Source organism: Lactuca saligna, chromosome 8, assembly GCF_052625555.1.
Source record: "Lactuca saligna cultivar CGN05327 chromosome 8, ASM5262555v1, whole genome shotgun sequence".
Taxonomy (NCBI): domain Eukaryota; kingdom Viridiplantae; phylum Streptophyta; class Magnoliopsida; order Asterales; family Asteraceae; genus Lactuca; species Lactuca saligna.
The window spans coordinates 76,412,996-76,431,024 of record NC_136424.1 but is presented as its reverse complement, the minus strand read 5'-3'; positions in this window follow the sequence as shown (position 1 = coordinate 76,431,024).

Below are 18,029 nucleotides of genomic sequence, written 5' to 3'. Positions count from 1 at the left end.
TTGTCTCTAGCTTCTTAAGTAGTCATTTGAAAGTCCCGTGCTCTCGTAATCATATCTCTTTCTTCATTTTTTTTCACATACTTCGGTCCTCCTCTGTCGTTTTGCCTAACATTTCTTGGTACCTTAGTTTTCTCCTTCGGATAGCTTTCTTAAAAGTGACCACTCTCTCCGCAGTTAAAACACAATGGTTTACTTTATGAACAAATTCTTGTAGTATGCCTCATCTTTCTATACTGGAATCATTTTAATGGAGTAGAATTGTTGCCGCACTTTCCCACATCATTTTTGTAATGCTTCTCAAACCATCTGCCATAATCTTTTCTTGACTCGGTAGGATATGATTTTCTTTATATTTTTCCTCGTTTCAAGGATTCTTCAGCTCTGTTTTCCCAATGGCACTTTTCTCCTCTTACTTCTCTATGTCCACCCGTTTCACTTTCTTGATCTCTACGTCTCGGTTCTTTTTCACGATCTCTGGCAACATCTACTACTTGACAAAAATAAGTATACTTGGAATCCCGTATGAATTCATGCATTTGATTCCTTAATACTCATATTTCTCTCTTCAGTATCAATCAAATGTCTTGTAAATTGAGCTTTATCGTTAAATTCAACAACATATTCTTGAACTGATTTTGTTCCTTGCATAAAGTAGGAAAATTCTTGTTCCAATTGTCGCATTGTAGTTTGAGAACAGTATCTTCAGAAAATTTTACCTTGAATTGCTCCCTGGTTAACATAGCCGCGAACTCCTCTCCTAAGGTGATATTGATCATTTCCCACCAAAAATGGATTGCTTCAATCAACAAGTTAGTGGCATAATCCACATTATCTTTTTCTGTGCATTTTCTAGTACGTAAATTTTTCTCAATGTGGTTCAACCACGTCATATCAACTATCAGGTCATCTCATCCTGTAAACCTCATAGGTTTAGAATCGTTGAACTCTTTAAATGTGCATCCCATCTTATTTGAAGTCTCCCCCTTTTGGCCCTCACCTCATGTCTCTCATTCTTTCTCTTTATTAACATCTTTTAGGATCTTATCTTGCTTTTGTTTCTGATTTGACTCTTCCCTATCATCGAGAAGAGTAGCCAACACATAACGGAGGGCTTTAGCTATTTCTTATGTGATTGTTTCTCTAAGTTCCGGGGGTAGTTCGGATGGCCTATCATTTCCTCCTTGGTGTACAAAGCCTTGTGATCTTTCTTGTCCACCATGAGAACTACCCTATCCATATGGTCCACCTCTATTACGGGTATCCACCGTTTGTTACAAAAACTTTAACAATTTAGCTCAACATTTCCATATATGTATACATGTATCTCATTATCATATATAATCAATATCATATCATTCTCTAAATATAACTTATTACAAGCACAAGAATAATATGAAGTAGCCATCTTTAACTCACTTATTTTGTTTTAAGTTTTAGGTCAAAACTCATTTAAAAACCCAAATTTCACTTACACCTCGGCTCTGACCAACTTGTAACACCCAACTAAAATAAAGTACACTGGATTTTTTTTTTTTAAAATTTACTTCATACAAGATATCTCACAAGTCGTTGTAATTTACAGCAAAAGATAGTTATACAAGATCAGGTTCGAGCTAGGTTTACAATTTTACAAACATTCCAACATTTAGTTCTCAATAGAAACACACTATCGTTACTCCATTAAGCTCTTTCCCTTATCCACGACGCTTGTACCTGCATTTATTAAGAAATACACAAAAGTAAGATCAAGGATTAGTTAATAACTTTTTCTTATATCTTTAGGATATTATAATCACAAAACCATCTTTTGTATCAAAACAACACATATAACCCTCGTGGACATGAGGCATATTTCTCGGGAATTTTTAATCAACCCCGTTTACCAGTGCTATCTCATATGACAATTCAGTTATCTTATTCAATCTCATCTTGTATATCATCAAGATTTCATCAAAATCATCTCAATTAAATTTTTATACATGATACCACAGAATAACCTCTCATGGGTTTTCTACTATCAACTTCCATCCTCTATCAATCATTCTCTTTCAAATCACATTTATTCTTAACATAAGACTGCAATTATAAATTCTTATAATTCAGTTAAGGATATTAATAATCAGTAAATCAAAGTTTACTCACCTTGGCGTTTATGGTTTATTTGGATGATATCCCAATCTTGGAACTTCCTTGTTCGGCCCTTCTTCTCGATTTCCTAATCACAATTATCTCATAAATATTATTAACAAGATCAATTAAATATTTCAACTCATAACATGAATTTATTTGTGAAGCCATAGTATTTATTCACCAAGAATAAAATCTATAAGTATATCAATCGACAAATACTCATGTTAGGTTTAGCTTACCTGTTATATAGTTACATACATCAGAATTCATCATTCAAAGACATAATTTATTAAGTCATATTTCTTTACTCATGAACCCTAGTCCGCATGAATCAAATTTAATATACAAGGTTCAATAACATGATATTAAACTGAAATTAAGCCACAATATCATATAATATCCCAATTTCATTAATTGAACTCAAACCCTTCGTCTAGGGTTCCAACCAAAATCTTCTAACTTAGCCTTAGTTTCACAACAAAGGTGTTATAGATGATTATTCTTACCTCGATTCAGCATACTGGAGTTCTATGCCTTTAATCTCTTCAAAATCGGACATAGGAGGGTTTATTGTGTGTAAATTTCACCTTAATATGTGTTTCGAGAGAGCTGAAATCCAATTACTCTATGCAAGGAAGAAACTCATTTTATCATCTGTTACATTGTCATGTCGTGGCACATATCGCCACATTGTTGGCATCTTTTGTGACATTTTCTTTATACGACAAAGTATAATTCACCATGACTAATATTGGGAAACATACTTTCCCACGCCGTGGCTTTTCTCCGCCATGTCGTGTCATTATAAAAGTAGGATGCTATCACTATTCATTTGCGTAACTTAATTCTCGTTCTTGGCCACATCGTGGACATCTTAGCCATGTTGTCTCATCTTATTTCTTAATTTTTCCTTTCACTTAACGTATTACAAAGTTTTTACCAAGTTTAACGATTTAAATCTTCATACCATAAGACCTCTTTTGACTCATAAATAAAAATTCTCAACTAGATGCATTACACAACATTCATACTAATCATAATGCTATAATGTCTAAACTTTCATACATTAACACTCAATTTTCAGCTATTAAAATTAGATTAAGTTAAATGCACAAAAACAAGTATTACATTAATTAATTGATTAGATGATAGTTATGATGAATTTAGTACTATGTGATGCTTAATTCATTGATTGAATTGAATTTAGAAGTATAGAATGAAATGTTAGAATTATGATAAATTAAGTTCTCATTTTGACATTAGGATGTAGATAAGCTCTTAATAGGCTAAGAGAAGTTTTAAGGAACATGAAATGTTGTATGATTAAGCATTGAGCAACAGGATTAGCCACGATGCATCGATTGAATAAAGAAGCCAATAATGGTAGTTAGTCCTCACCAAGTAACAAGGCGAGTTATAACTCTCACTATTCTATATATGTGTGTGTATACACACACACAGATATATATATATATATATATATATATATATATATATATATATATATATATGTTGTATACAAGATTCATGTATCTGAGCATGGAAAAAAGAAAGAAAAAGGATGATTACATGCACTATAATCCTATGTAAGATTATGTACTTATGGTTGGAAACTTATGATCATGTATCCGAGCATGTATGATAAAAGTGTAAGTGTGTGTGTGTGTGTCTATATATATATATATATATATATATATATATATATATATATATATATATATATATATATATATATATATATATTACTGCGAACTACATATATCATGTCTTAATTTATTAGGCTTACACAAGAAGAATACATGAAACAAATTGTAACATACTCTACAAACCAGACCAATAGACTTAAAGTAATTATGTTAAAATTTAATGTTGAAAATCTATGTTTAACTCATGATGACGAAACTATCTTGAAGTCATTGGAATCTAAAAAGAGGGAACCTAAAGGCAATGTAAGGTCTATTTCAAAGTTGAAGGATTCAATTGATGATGTTTTTGAAAGTACATAGAAGGCGAAGAAGGACAATGAAGTTTTTAAGGAAGTTTATGAGTTGACGAGAGGATATATCAGGGCGCTTGTAGTTGATGTTTGTTTGGTTTGGTTTGATTTAGTTTTTTACTTCTTTTTTTGTTATGAATGTTATGAATAAAGTATTTGGTGTTCATTGTGGAAAATGTGTTTGTTTGTATTTACACAAAATTGCAAAGTTTTGATCTTTATAGTTTTCCACTAGAAAAATAATGCAAACGCTTTTTTACAAACTTTTTTCCTGCCTACAATACTGAAAAAGTCCTTTTGGTTAAAAAAAAAAAAATTAACTACAAAATGAAATTTCTAACACCATCATAGTGAGTGAAAAAGTTAAACTCTACAACACAGCATATACAACTCAAATATCATATGATTAACTCATAATGCTAAACATTATATCGATGTAAAACTAAATATATTACTCATTTATCATATGAAATATTAGTCTTCATTCGCATCGATCCAACAATTATTAATACATAAACCATGAGAACCAAATACCACCATAAACCACCACATAAGAACATTAAAAACCCATAAAAAGTACCTAAACATTTACACATAAACCTAAACCACAACCCAACAAAATCCACCAACTAGCATCCCAAAAACCAGAAACACAATCCCAAAACCCTTACCTTACACCAACATATGCAAAATCACTACTCCATGATGGAACTCCTCGTCTCCAAGATCTTTTCGTCGAGTCATAAAATTAAATAGTAGAGTGATTTTACTAGTTGGGCAGCCTTGGTTAAGTTGTTTTCGAGCTATGACCACTTCGCCTATCTTTTGAGTGTTTGAGGCAATTTTTGTATTTCGGCAAGTTGTTCCACCAGCTTGTAGAACGATATTAGTTTAATGTTACTGACGTCATAAAGTTTAACCTCAAATTTTCAAACCTTTTACTATATTTAATGAATCTTTTTCCACTATGTAGCCGTTAACTAATGTCTATAGGGTTATGATTACACCAAAAGACAACTTCCTTCCTCTTTATGCTATTGTATAACCTTTCCATATTAGTCTTGGTCTTTTGGTAAGAAAACCACTAAGGGTAACCTACAATTCAACATTAAACTAAATAACTAATAATTTCACCAAATCATCCAATAGCTTCAATCAAAAGTTAAAACATAGAAATTACTCCAAATCAAAATTGAATTTCAATAAAGATAATATGACATAGCAATTTTATTTTACCGAATCAATCAATAAGTCAATAACATCAATGAAAACATAGCAATTTCACCAATTCAATATAAAAACATTGCAATTTCAACCTAAACAAATTGGTAAATTTTTAATTTTCAAACACACACTTGTTTCATTCTTAGCTAGGGCTTGGTCACTTGGAGTCGAACTAAACAATTGAGAATCGATTTATGCTACTCAATCAACAAGATACTCAAGAAATTAGAAGGAATTAGCAATGGAAGCATCAAGCACCAAGCAAGTCTTCGTGAGTGACGGCGTGAGGGCTGAGGCGTGCGTCACAGTCGAAGTCTCGAAGTGGACTTCACTGTGTCGATGACTTTTTTTTTTTTTTTTTGCTTTCTGTTTTGCTACTCATCGATTACAGCCACATGTTTTTTTGCCATTCTCCCAATTGGATCAAAAGATCCAATTATCCAAATGAGCTTTGGGCTACACTAGTTTCTTTTGGGCTAAAATTAATAAGCTTTTTGGACTACTAATTGATAAGTCTAAGTTATAAATATATTTTTGGGCTAGGTTGATCCAATTGGGTGGCAATTTTTTTCATAGTTGCCAATTTTGTTTACATAGTTGCCGATTTTTTTACGTAGTTGCCAATATATAAAAAAAATTGTAAAAATTTACACTATATATACGAAAACTAGGTGTTGTCTGTGCCACACTGAGCACCTCTACAAAACCGTCCCTGGTTATCTTACTATTATGTACCATATAACATTTTTTGTTTTGAAAACCATACACATGATAATAATATCTCAATGACTATGATAATAACATTTTTGTAAGTTGTTTTTAAATTTATTATTTTCTTACTTGTTTGAAACCGAAAATGACATAATAACAAACACTATTATATGTCCCACCTCAATTTAATATTTTCTACTATATTATAATATATTTTGTTTTCATACTCGTTTTTAAGTCAATAATACTTATGTGTTTTTCTTGTTTAACTTAATATATTTCACATGAAAGTATAAATACCAATATACCTTTTGCCTCCATTAATTAACACACCAATAAATAATACTATATGTTGCAATTTATTTTAAAGGTATTTTAATGAAATAAACATGGGATATGATCCTACGTTATTTATGTCATCAACACAATACCTGTTTATGTTTCCAATATCAATATGCAATATCAAATAGTGTATGTAAAGGTAGGCAGATCATTAAGAAATGTTAGGATGCTAATATATTAAATTCATATTTATATTTATTAATTTCATGTTTTCTATTTAATTTTTTGTAATCAATTTATGGTTGGAATATGAGAATGAACCAAAATAACAAAGTATATGAGATCGATAAAATTATTAGATCAAAATATAATAAAAATAACTAATTATATATTTAACTAGGTGAATATCCTGCGTTGTGCGAAATAAAATTATATAGTTAACATTTTAGTAATCATATGTCCATGAAAATATTTTTTTCATTTATATTAACAAAAAAATAATTATTATTACATTTAGACATTTAGTTAATGGAACAATGTAATTAATTTGAACAATAGATAATTAATGTAGGGTTAATGTCATAAAAACCCTCAAGTTTTCAGGGTTTTGTCGGTTTTGCCCAAAGTTGAATTTTATGTTCGTTTTTACCCTAACATTTTCCAAAAAATGTTCGGTTTTACCCTTTTACCGGTGATAACAGGTTAGCATTATATTAGCTTCGCAAAAAAACCCTTAAGTTTATAGTTTTTTATGTTTTTACCCTTAAGTTTATATTTTTTTTTTACACTTTTACCCTTTGTATTTTTTTTTCATATTATATGTATTCATGCAGAAAATTTATATTTATATACAAAAAATTTTAATTAAGTATTGTATTTACATTTTTTTTAATGTTATTTCTTCATATATATATATATATATATATATATATATATATATATATATATATATATATCTGTGTGTGTATGGGTTTTTTCTTGGATAAACCATTTAAGATGTAAATAAAAACGCAAATTAATATGTTTTTAGAACTACAAGTACATATTTTTATGCATTTAAAAATATATATGTCAATAAAAAAACTTGTTGAATCATAAACATGTTTATATAAGTATATACATATAATCTTAGAAGTGTAAACACACACACACACAAACAAACAAACACACACACACACACGCACACACACACACACACACACACACATATATATATATATATATAACATTAAAAAAATATAAATACAATATTTAATTAAATATTTTTTCGTATATAAATACGATTTTTCTACATGAATACGTATATTATGAAAAAAATACTTAGGGTAAAAGTGTAAAAAATTATAAACTTAAGGGTAAAAACGCAAAAAATGCTAAACTTAAGGGTTTTTTTGCAAATTTAATATAATGGTAACCTAGAAAACCTGTTATTACCGGTAAAAGGGTAAAACCGAACATTTTTTCGAAAATATTAGGGTAAAAACAGACATAAAATTCAACTTTGGTCAAAACCAACAAAATCCTATAAACTTGAGGGTTTTTATGATATTAACCCATTAATGTAACACTTACTAAAATCGAATTATTTAATGACATCTACTCATGCGTTTTACGTGTGTATAAAGTTAGTAATATTTGTTATCTATTTTAATTAACTAATGTATTGATACACTAACTTTAAAGAAAAATTGACGGCATTTTAATTTCATCACGATTATTATTTAAACTATCAATCATTGTTTGTGTTGTAACATAATTTAATTTATAACGATATGTTATATTAACTATTATTATTATAAAATAATTTTAAAATAACTTAACTGAATTTTAGTTTTTATAAAAAATAGTTTTTGAAGATCTTTTAGTTAATTTTACTTTTAGATTTATGTTATTTTACGTTTATTGTATTTAATATTTTCATTTTAACTATTATGAAAAATACATATTGGGTTTTTTTTAAAACTTTATTTGATATTTTACTTTAGGTTTTAAATTTTACACAATAGTTTTAAGTTTGTTTCATATATTAATTTGGATTATGCATTTTACACTATATTTTAGTTATTGATAATTCAAGAAGTCTTCCATTTATGATAATATCTATACATAATAACATATTTAAGATAGAAAGTATATTGTAGGACAATATGAAAAGTTGGAAGTTTCAAATTAATGTGGTGAAAGAAAAAATGTTCCCTTTATAAGTATAATAGACAAATATTCGCGCGTTGCGCATAAAAAAATTAAAAACTTTTAATGATCTTATGTTATTAAAAATATTTATATCATTTATATTAACTATAAAATATTAATTATTACATTTAGTTTATATAAAATTATAATTAATTTGAACATTAGATAAAATAATGCTTATTAAAATCAAATAATTTAATCGTCTCTACTCATGTTTTACATGTGTATAACATTAGCAATATTTGTCAACTATTTAAATTTACTAATTTTATGATTTATTAATTTTTAAGACAAAATTGCAAAAATAGTCCCTGTGGTATGCGTTTTTTGGGGTTTTAGTCCAAACCTCGACTTTTTTTGATTGATGGTCCTTTTGGCCTAGTTCGATGTACATTTGGTCCCTTGGTAAACTGAAATGACTGTAATGCCCTTCATGTATTTATTTTTCAGCTTTCTTTCATTTTTTAATTTAATATATATTTATTTATTTTGATAAATTAATAAATAAAGAGTCTCTCTCTCTCTTTCTCTCTCTCTCTCTCTCTCTCTCTCTCTCTCTCTCTCTCTCTCTCCAGTCACCACAGGTAAAGATTAGCCCCTCACGTCCGACCACCATTACACCCCTCATAACCGACAACCACTACACCCCTCACCTTCGATTAAAAGCATCCTAAGATATTTTCAAGGTACCTGCATCTGGCTACCATGGATTCCCCTTTCTCGACACTTGAAAGTTCAAGTGAACATACCTGTCAATGAAAAGGCAGTGGGGGTGATACCCATCATCGAATTTTATCTATCATACACACATGGTGGCTATACAAAGGGGGAGAAATCGTGATTCAAGGACCAATTGCAAAAATCTGGCATATAAGAAACTGAATCGGATGCAGGTTTCCGATAGTGGTGATTTACACCCATATGTAGGTTTTCGATTATGGGGCCACTTTAAACCCAAATACTGACCACAATATAGGAAGTTGTGGAGATCCGGCGAGCAATGCCACTGTTGGTGCTTAAAGCCATCGACGACGTTGGTGATTATTGGGGTGTTTGATCTTCGACTTGCACCTGAGGAGTTTGTGGCCTCACTGTCGCCAGAGAAGAAGGATGCATCGTTGTTTGAGGAATCATCGGTCACTACCTCAATATATATGTGTCTTTTAATCTCAGTGTGTGTGTGTGTATGTTTTGATGAAGAAGACGATGAGGTACAAAATGTGTGGGCCCAAATTATATGAGAGAGATAGATAGATATGTAGGCCCAAATTCATTAAATATTTTCTTTTTCCTTTAAATTAAAATGAATAAACATAAAAAGTATTTTAGAAAGGGCATTTTAGTCTTTTCAGTTTTCCGAGGGACCAAAATCACAAGCAAACATGGTCAAAAGGACCACGAAGCCAAAAAAGTCAGGGTCTGGACTAAAACCCCCAAAAAAATACATACTACATGGACCGTTTTTGCAATTTTGTCTTTTTCTAAATGACGGTGTTTTAATTTCATCATGATAATTATTTAACTTATCAACAACTATTTGTAATCTAACATGATTTAATTTCTAAGTTTCTACTATTTTTAACTATTATTATTATAAGTTAATTTAAAAACAACTGAATTAAATTTTTTTTATTATAAAAATTATAATTTTCAGACACATTTAAGTTAATGCGATTCATCGATTTAGGTTCTTTTGTATTTATTATATTTAATGTTTTCCTTTTAACTATGTTATATATATATATATATATATATATATATATATATATATATATATATATATATATATATATATATATATATATATATATATATATATATATATCATTATTATTATCATTATCATACATACATATAAAGCTAACATTTTTTCTTGAATCTCATGTATTTGAAACCCTCCATAAAAATTTGCCAACACCTTATGCATTTGAAACCCTCACACCCTTTCACCTTCAAAGTAATTAATCACACATAATCCCATTCCAAGAAAATCACACTCTATAACATCAATGTTTTGCTTGGAATATCTTTCTCATTATATATGTAGTTATATTAGTATATTTTTCTTACAAAAAGTCATCCTTTGGTTGAAGATATTAGGATTCAAAAGTTTTCATATAGTTGAAGCATTCACAATCCAAATATGATGATTTGAAGAATGAGTTATGTCGCATCGATGGTAATTGTAATATGATTTTTTTCTTTTAACCGAAACAAATGAAGCTTTTCTATCTTTGTTTATATTCAATTTCTCATTTGATCTTTATATGTGATTTGTATGTATTACTTAATCTTGAATGTGACTCTCCAAACATCAATGTTTTGCTTGGAATATCTTTCTCATTCTTATTTTTCAAAAAAAAAACATTTTGATTACAGGTTAGTGAAGAATTATCATCAAGTTTCTGTGATTGAGTGGTGTTCAATAAAGAAAGAAGATTCAGAAAACAGATATAGATTTTTTTTTTGTTTGAGCAAAGTAGACGAATGTTAGTTTTTTCTTTTGATTTAAACGTATATTTATGTAACATTTTTATTTATATATTCAACAACCCAATATTCTTATTTATTTGATTGTAGTTTTTCTAGGTTATCCTACACAACATATTTCCAAAGACAATATTTAAAAGATAACATGATTTTTAATATTTAATATGTAATTATGATGATTTATCATGATATGTTCTTCATATGAAAATAATTTATCCATATTACTACGACAAGAATTACATATGACATTTACGAAAATATATAGTATATGTGATTTGTTAAACACATATATGCACCTATGTATGTTATAAATTTATAATTAAATATCTTTATGTTTAATAATCGAAGAGATTAAAATGATGCATCAAAACCAATTATTTAGACGAATATAATAATAATAATAATAATAATAATAATAATAATAATAATAAATACACATTTCCAAATAATAATAATAATAATAATAATAATAATAATAATAATAATAATAATAATAATAATAAATACACATTTCCAAGTATTGTATTCATTTGAAACTCATACTACAACTCAAGAGTTTTCTAATTTATGTATATTTATTAGTTACAACTCAAGAGTTTTTAACTTATGATTATTAATTAATAATCACTAATAATTTTTTATTTTCCTTCATTTTATAAGGTTGTATAGTTTTGCTCATTAAAAACATTAATGTATTTGAAGAGATTTGTGATTTAAATATGAAAAGTTAATATAAATGTTATAATATAAGTTTATTGTTTTTATGTTATTAAAAGTTGTAGTGTTTATTTTTCATATGTTTTATTATTCGTTGTATATATATATATATATATATATATATATATATATATATATATATATATATATATATATATATATATATATATATATATATATATATATATATATATTTTAATACAAATGTTATAATAGATGTTTTTGTATTTTTATATTACTAAAAGTTGTAGTTCATATTTTTGTTCATACATTTTGTTACCCGTTATATATAAATTATCATACGTTTGATATATAATTTACACAATTTTAAACGGTTTATAAAATTATTAAATAAGTTTACATGTCACAATGACTTAAAAATTAAAACTATAATCATCATATCATATCATATCATACTATATTATAAAGGAAATATTTTTTCTTTCACCACATTCATTTGAAACTCCAAACTTTTCATATTTCCATACAAAATACTTAATTTATTAAATTAAATATGTTTTTAGTTATAAACATTATCATAAATGGAAGAATTTGTGACTTATCAATATGATATACTTTATTTGTTAACTTTAATATATAGTTAAATAAATAACCTACATTAATATCAAATAAGCTTAAAAAATTGGTTTAAAATTTAAAAACCTAAAGTAAAATATCAAATAATGTTTACAAAAAATTCAATATATATTTTTTAACATAGTTAAAAGCAAAACATTAAATATAATAATAATAATAATAAAAGAACCTAAATTAATGAATGAAATTAACTAAAAGGTGTCTGAAAACTATAGTCTAACAATATATTTTTAACCTACGGCGCGCAACGCGTGAGAATTCATCTAGTATACTTATAAAGCTAACATTTTCCTTGCACCACATTCATTTGAAACTCTCATCTACTTTTTTCTTCCACCACATTCATTTGAAACTCCCATGAATTTTTAATTTCTTTCTAATAATAATTATAATTTGGTTAATTAGGTTAAATAAATATCAAACATAACATGTATTCATATATAAGCTAAATTTCAATATTAAAATAATATATTTAATTCTACTAATAAAGTTATGTTTTTTAACATATAACATATTATACTTGATTTATCAGTTTTAATATATTGTTGGATGTAAACCATTATCATTTTAAATATATAATTTTGGAACAATTTGTATAAAATACTTAAATTATTAATTTAAATATAACATTACAGGGTTAACTTAAATATAATTTTTAGTTTAACGTAAACAACTCAAAGAATATTTTGTAAACAGCTAAAAGTGATAAATTATAGTATCTTTCTAATAATAGTTATAAGTTGGTTAATAAGGTTAAATAAATACCAAACTTAAAGTCTAGTTATAAATAAACTAAATTTCAATTTTAAAATAATATATTTACTTATACTTATAAAGTTATGTCTTTAACTTTTAACGTATTGTTCTTAATTTAATACATTTAATATGATGTTAAATGTAAACCATTATCAGTTTAAAGCTACAACTTTTGAACAGTTTGGACAAAATACTTAAATTATGAACATAAATATAACATTACAATGTCAACTTTAATATAAATTTTAGTTTCACTTAAAAAACTAAAGAATATTTTGTAAATAGTTAAAAGTGATAAATTATAGTGATAAATGCAAAAACTAAATTATAATATCAATTTAACTAAATCATTTCCTAATGATATTTTTATAACAACAACTATAAATAACATTAAACTATATATTATATTTAACTTTATTCATTAGTAACTCGAGGGTAGAAGTCATTCAAACGGTTGAGATTATGTAGTTATGTATATATTATCATATAATTCAAAATAATCAATATATTATATCAATTTAGTATACGAATTATTATATCAAATTTAACAGCAATGTTATTGTTATATTAAAAAAAACATATATGTGTAAAGACTTCAACTATATAAGTGTTTCTGCGCATTACAATGTCAACTTAAATATAAATTTCAGTTCCATCAAAAAACCAAAGAATATTTTGTAAATAGTTGAAAGTGATAATAATAAATAAATAAATAAATAAATAAACTAAATTGTAATCTCAGTTTAATTCAGTATATTTCCTAAATGTATTTTTATAATCGCTAAAAATTTCTAAATATGTAGCTTAAAATAACTTACAATAACAATATAAAATAACTCTATATAAATGGTTATATTGTTACTTTTAAAATCAAAAAGTAATGTTTGATGTTTTAAATAATTATAATGATAGAAATTAAAATATTAAGCAAATCAATTTAAAAAAAAATTAACAATAAATAACATTAAACCATATATTATATTTAGTTTTATTAATATGTAATTCGCCGGTAGAAGTCATTGAGATTATGAAGTTATAATAGATGTATATATTATCATATAATTCAAATAATCAATATATTATATCAATTTAGTATAAAAATTATTATATCAAATTTGACAACAACGTAATTGTTATATTAAAAAAACATATATTTGTAAAGACTTCAACTATATAGGTGTTTTTGTGCAACGCGCAAGCATTCACCTAGTATGTATATATATATATATATATATATATATATATATATATATATATATATATATATACAGAGAGAAGGAGAGAGAGAGAGAGAGAGAGAGAGAGAGAGAGAGATTTAAACATTATTTGATGATTTACATTACGTTTTAAAATTTACACAAAATTTTTAATCTTATTTGATATATTAGTGTACGTTATTTATTTAACAAATATATTAAAATTAACAAAATATGTATATCATATAGATAAGTCATAAAGTTTTCCATTTATGATAAAGTTTACAACTAAAAACATATTTAAGTTAATAATTAAGTATATTATATGGAAAAATGAGAACTTGAGAGTTTCAAATGAATATGGTGAAGAAAAAAAATGTTTCCTTTATAATATATTAGGTGAATATCCGCGTGTTAAATAGAAACACCTATATAGTTGAAGTCTTTACAAATATATGTTTTTTTAAATATAACAATAACGTTGTTGTTAAATTTGATATAATAATTCATATACTAAATTGATAATATATATTGATTATTTTGATTTATATGATAATATATACATCTATTATAATTGCATAATCTCAATCGTTTGAATGACTTTTACCAGTAAACTTCACATGAATAAAATTAAATATAATATATGGTTTAATTTTATTTATAGTTTTTGTTATTGTTAATTAACTTTTTAAAATTTATTTTCTTAATGTTTTAATTTATATCATTATAGTTATTTAAAAAATACTAGAAAGACACTATAATTTATCTCTTTTAACTATTTACAAAATATTTTTTTGGGTTGTTAAAGTTAAAACTGAAATTTCTGTTTAGGTTGACCCTGAATGTTATATTTAAATTAATAATTTAAGTATTTTGTACAAATTTTTTCAAAGTTGTATCTTTAAAAAGATAATGTTTTACATTTAACAATATATAAAAACTAATAAATTAAGTATAATATGTTAAAAGTAAAAAAAAATAATAATATAACTTTATAAGTAAAAGTAAATTTATTATTTTAATATTAAAAGTTAGTTTATATATGCTTATAATTTGGGTTTTATATTTATTTAACCTTATTAACCAACTTATAATTATTATTAGAAAGAAATTAAAAATTCATAGGAGTTTCAAATGTATGTGGTGAAAAGAAAAATACATGGAAGTTTAAAATGAATGCGGTGAAATAAAAAATGTTTCCTTTATAAATATACTAGGCGAATGCTTGTGCGTGGTGTAGAAACACCTATATAGTTGAAGTCTTTACAAATATATGTTTTTTTATAAATATAGCAATAACATTGTTGTTAAATTTATTTAACCTTATTAACCAACTTATAATTATTATTAGAAAGAAATTGAAAAGTCATTGGAGTTTCAAATGTATGTGGTGAAAAGAAAAATATATGGAAGTTTCAAATGAATGTGGTGAAAGAAAAAATGCTTCCTTTATAAGTATACTAGGCGAATGCTCACGCGTTGCGTAGAAACACCCATATAGTTGAAGTCTTTACAAATATATGTTTTTTTTTTATATATAAATATAGCAATAACGTTGTTGTTAAATTTGATATAATAATTCATATACTAAATTGATATAATTTGTTGTTTATTTTGAATTATATGATAATATATGCATCTATTATAAATGTATAATCTTAATTGTTTGAATGATTTCTATCCAAGAGTTACACATAAATAAAATTAAATATAATATATGGTTTAATGTTATTTATAGTTAATGTTGTTGTTAATTAATTTTTTAAAATTTATTAATTTAATGTTTTAGATTCTATGATTATAATTATTTAAAATATCAAACATTGTTTTTTTAAAGGTATCAATATAATCATTTATATAGAGTTATTTTTAACTATTGTTATTGCAAGTTCTTTTAAGCTCCTTATTTGAAAACTTTTAACGATTATAAGAATATCTTTAGGAAATAGTTTAGTTAAATTGATATTACCATTTAGTTTTTGCATTTATCACTTTTAACTATTTACAAAATATTCTTTGGTTTTTTTAAATGGAACTAAAATTTATATTTAATTTGACATTGTAATGTTATATTTAAATTAACAATTTAAGTATTTAACTTATCAAAAGTTGTAGCTTTAAATTGATAATGGTTTACATACAACAAAATATTAAATCTAATAAATTAAGTATAATATGTTAAAAGTTAAAGATATAAATTTATAAGTAGAAGTAAATATATTATTTTAAAATTGAAATTTAGTATATTTATGATTACACTTTATGTTTGATATTTATTTAACCTTATTAACACAATTATAATCATTATTAGAAAGACATTACAAATAATCACTTTTAACTATTTACAAAATATTGTTTGGGTTGTTTAAGTTCAACTAAAAGTTATATTTAAGTTGATCATTTAATATTATATTTAGATTAATAATTTAAATATTTTATAAAAATTGTTCCAAAATTGTATCTTTAAAATGATAATGATTTATATCCAACAATATATTAAAACTAATAAATTAAGTATAATATGTTAAAAGTTAAAAAAGCATAACTTTGTAAGTAGAAGTAAATATATTATTTTAATATTGAAATTTTGTTTATATATGACTACACTTTTGGTTTGATATTTATTTAACCTTATTAACCAACTTATAATTCTTATTAGAAAGAAATTGAAAAGTCATGATAGTTTCAAATGAATGACATGAAAGGAAAAATACATGACAGTTTCAAATGGAAGTCGTGAAAGGAAAAATGTTTCCTTTATAATATAGTATGACTAGTCGAATACTCGCGCGTTGCGCGTGAATATAATTATTTAATTAAAATAATAGCTTTTAACAAATTGTGATTTAATATTTATACATATAAAACCAATGTCAATAGCAAAACAAACTCTATAGTTAACATATTAGTTTTATGAATTTCAATAAATTTATATCATTAGATATTTCAGCTATTAATTCATAATTTTATAGACCGTTTTATGATGTATAAATTATATATCAAACAAATATTGATTTCTATGTATAAAAAAACAAAGTAGTATGAAAAAAAATAAATACTACAACTTTTTATGATTTCATAGAATGTTTTAAGTTGTGAAAATATATATAAAATGTATGTTGATTTGTATATAAAACAAATAACAAATAGTTTGAAAAACACTATAGGTTTTAATAAAATAAAAACACTACAACATTATAACATTTATATCAAACAAAACTTATTAAATGTTTATAAATCATTCAAAATGAATATTCAGAAATCAACATACATTTGATATATGTAAACATTGTTATAAAAAATTTATGTTGAAATAACCATTGATGCAACAAAATTTTTTTTTCAAATCTTTCATTTTAAATCCAAAATCTTTTCAAACATATGATTTTTTTTAATCAAAACTAACTTATATACTACTAATATAGTTACAATGTGTATAATAAATAAGTAGAAAATAAAAAAGCATTACACATTAATAACCATAAGTTTAAAATAATTTTGAATGTAGTGGAAAATGTAAAAGCAAATTGCATTAAATTTGAAATCATAATTACATTTAAATAAAAAAAACTATTAAGTTGTAGTGGGAGTTTTAAACTATTGATTTGCATCAAATAATGTAATATAAATATTAACAATTATATGTTATAAAAACAAAATTATAAGTATATATCCCTGAAATAATAATTTTTATACTAACTTATAACTAATATTATAACAATTTTCAGTATTCGATA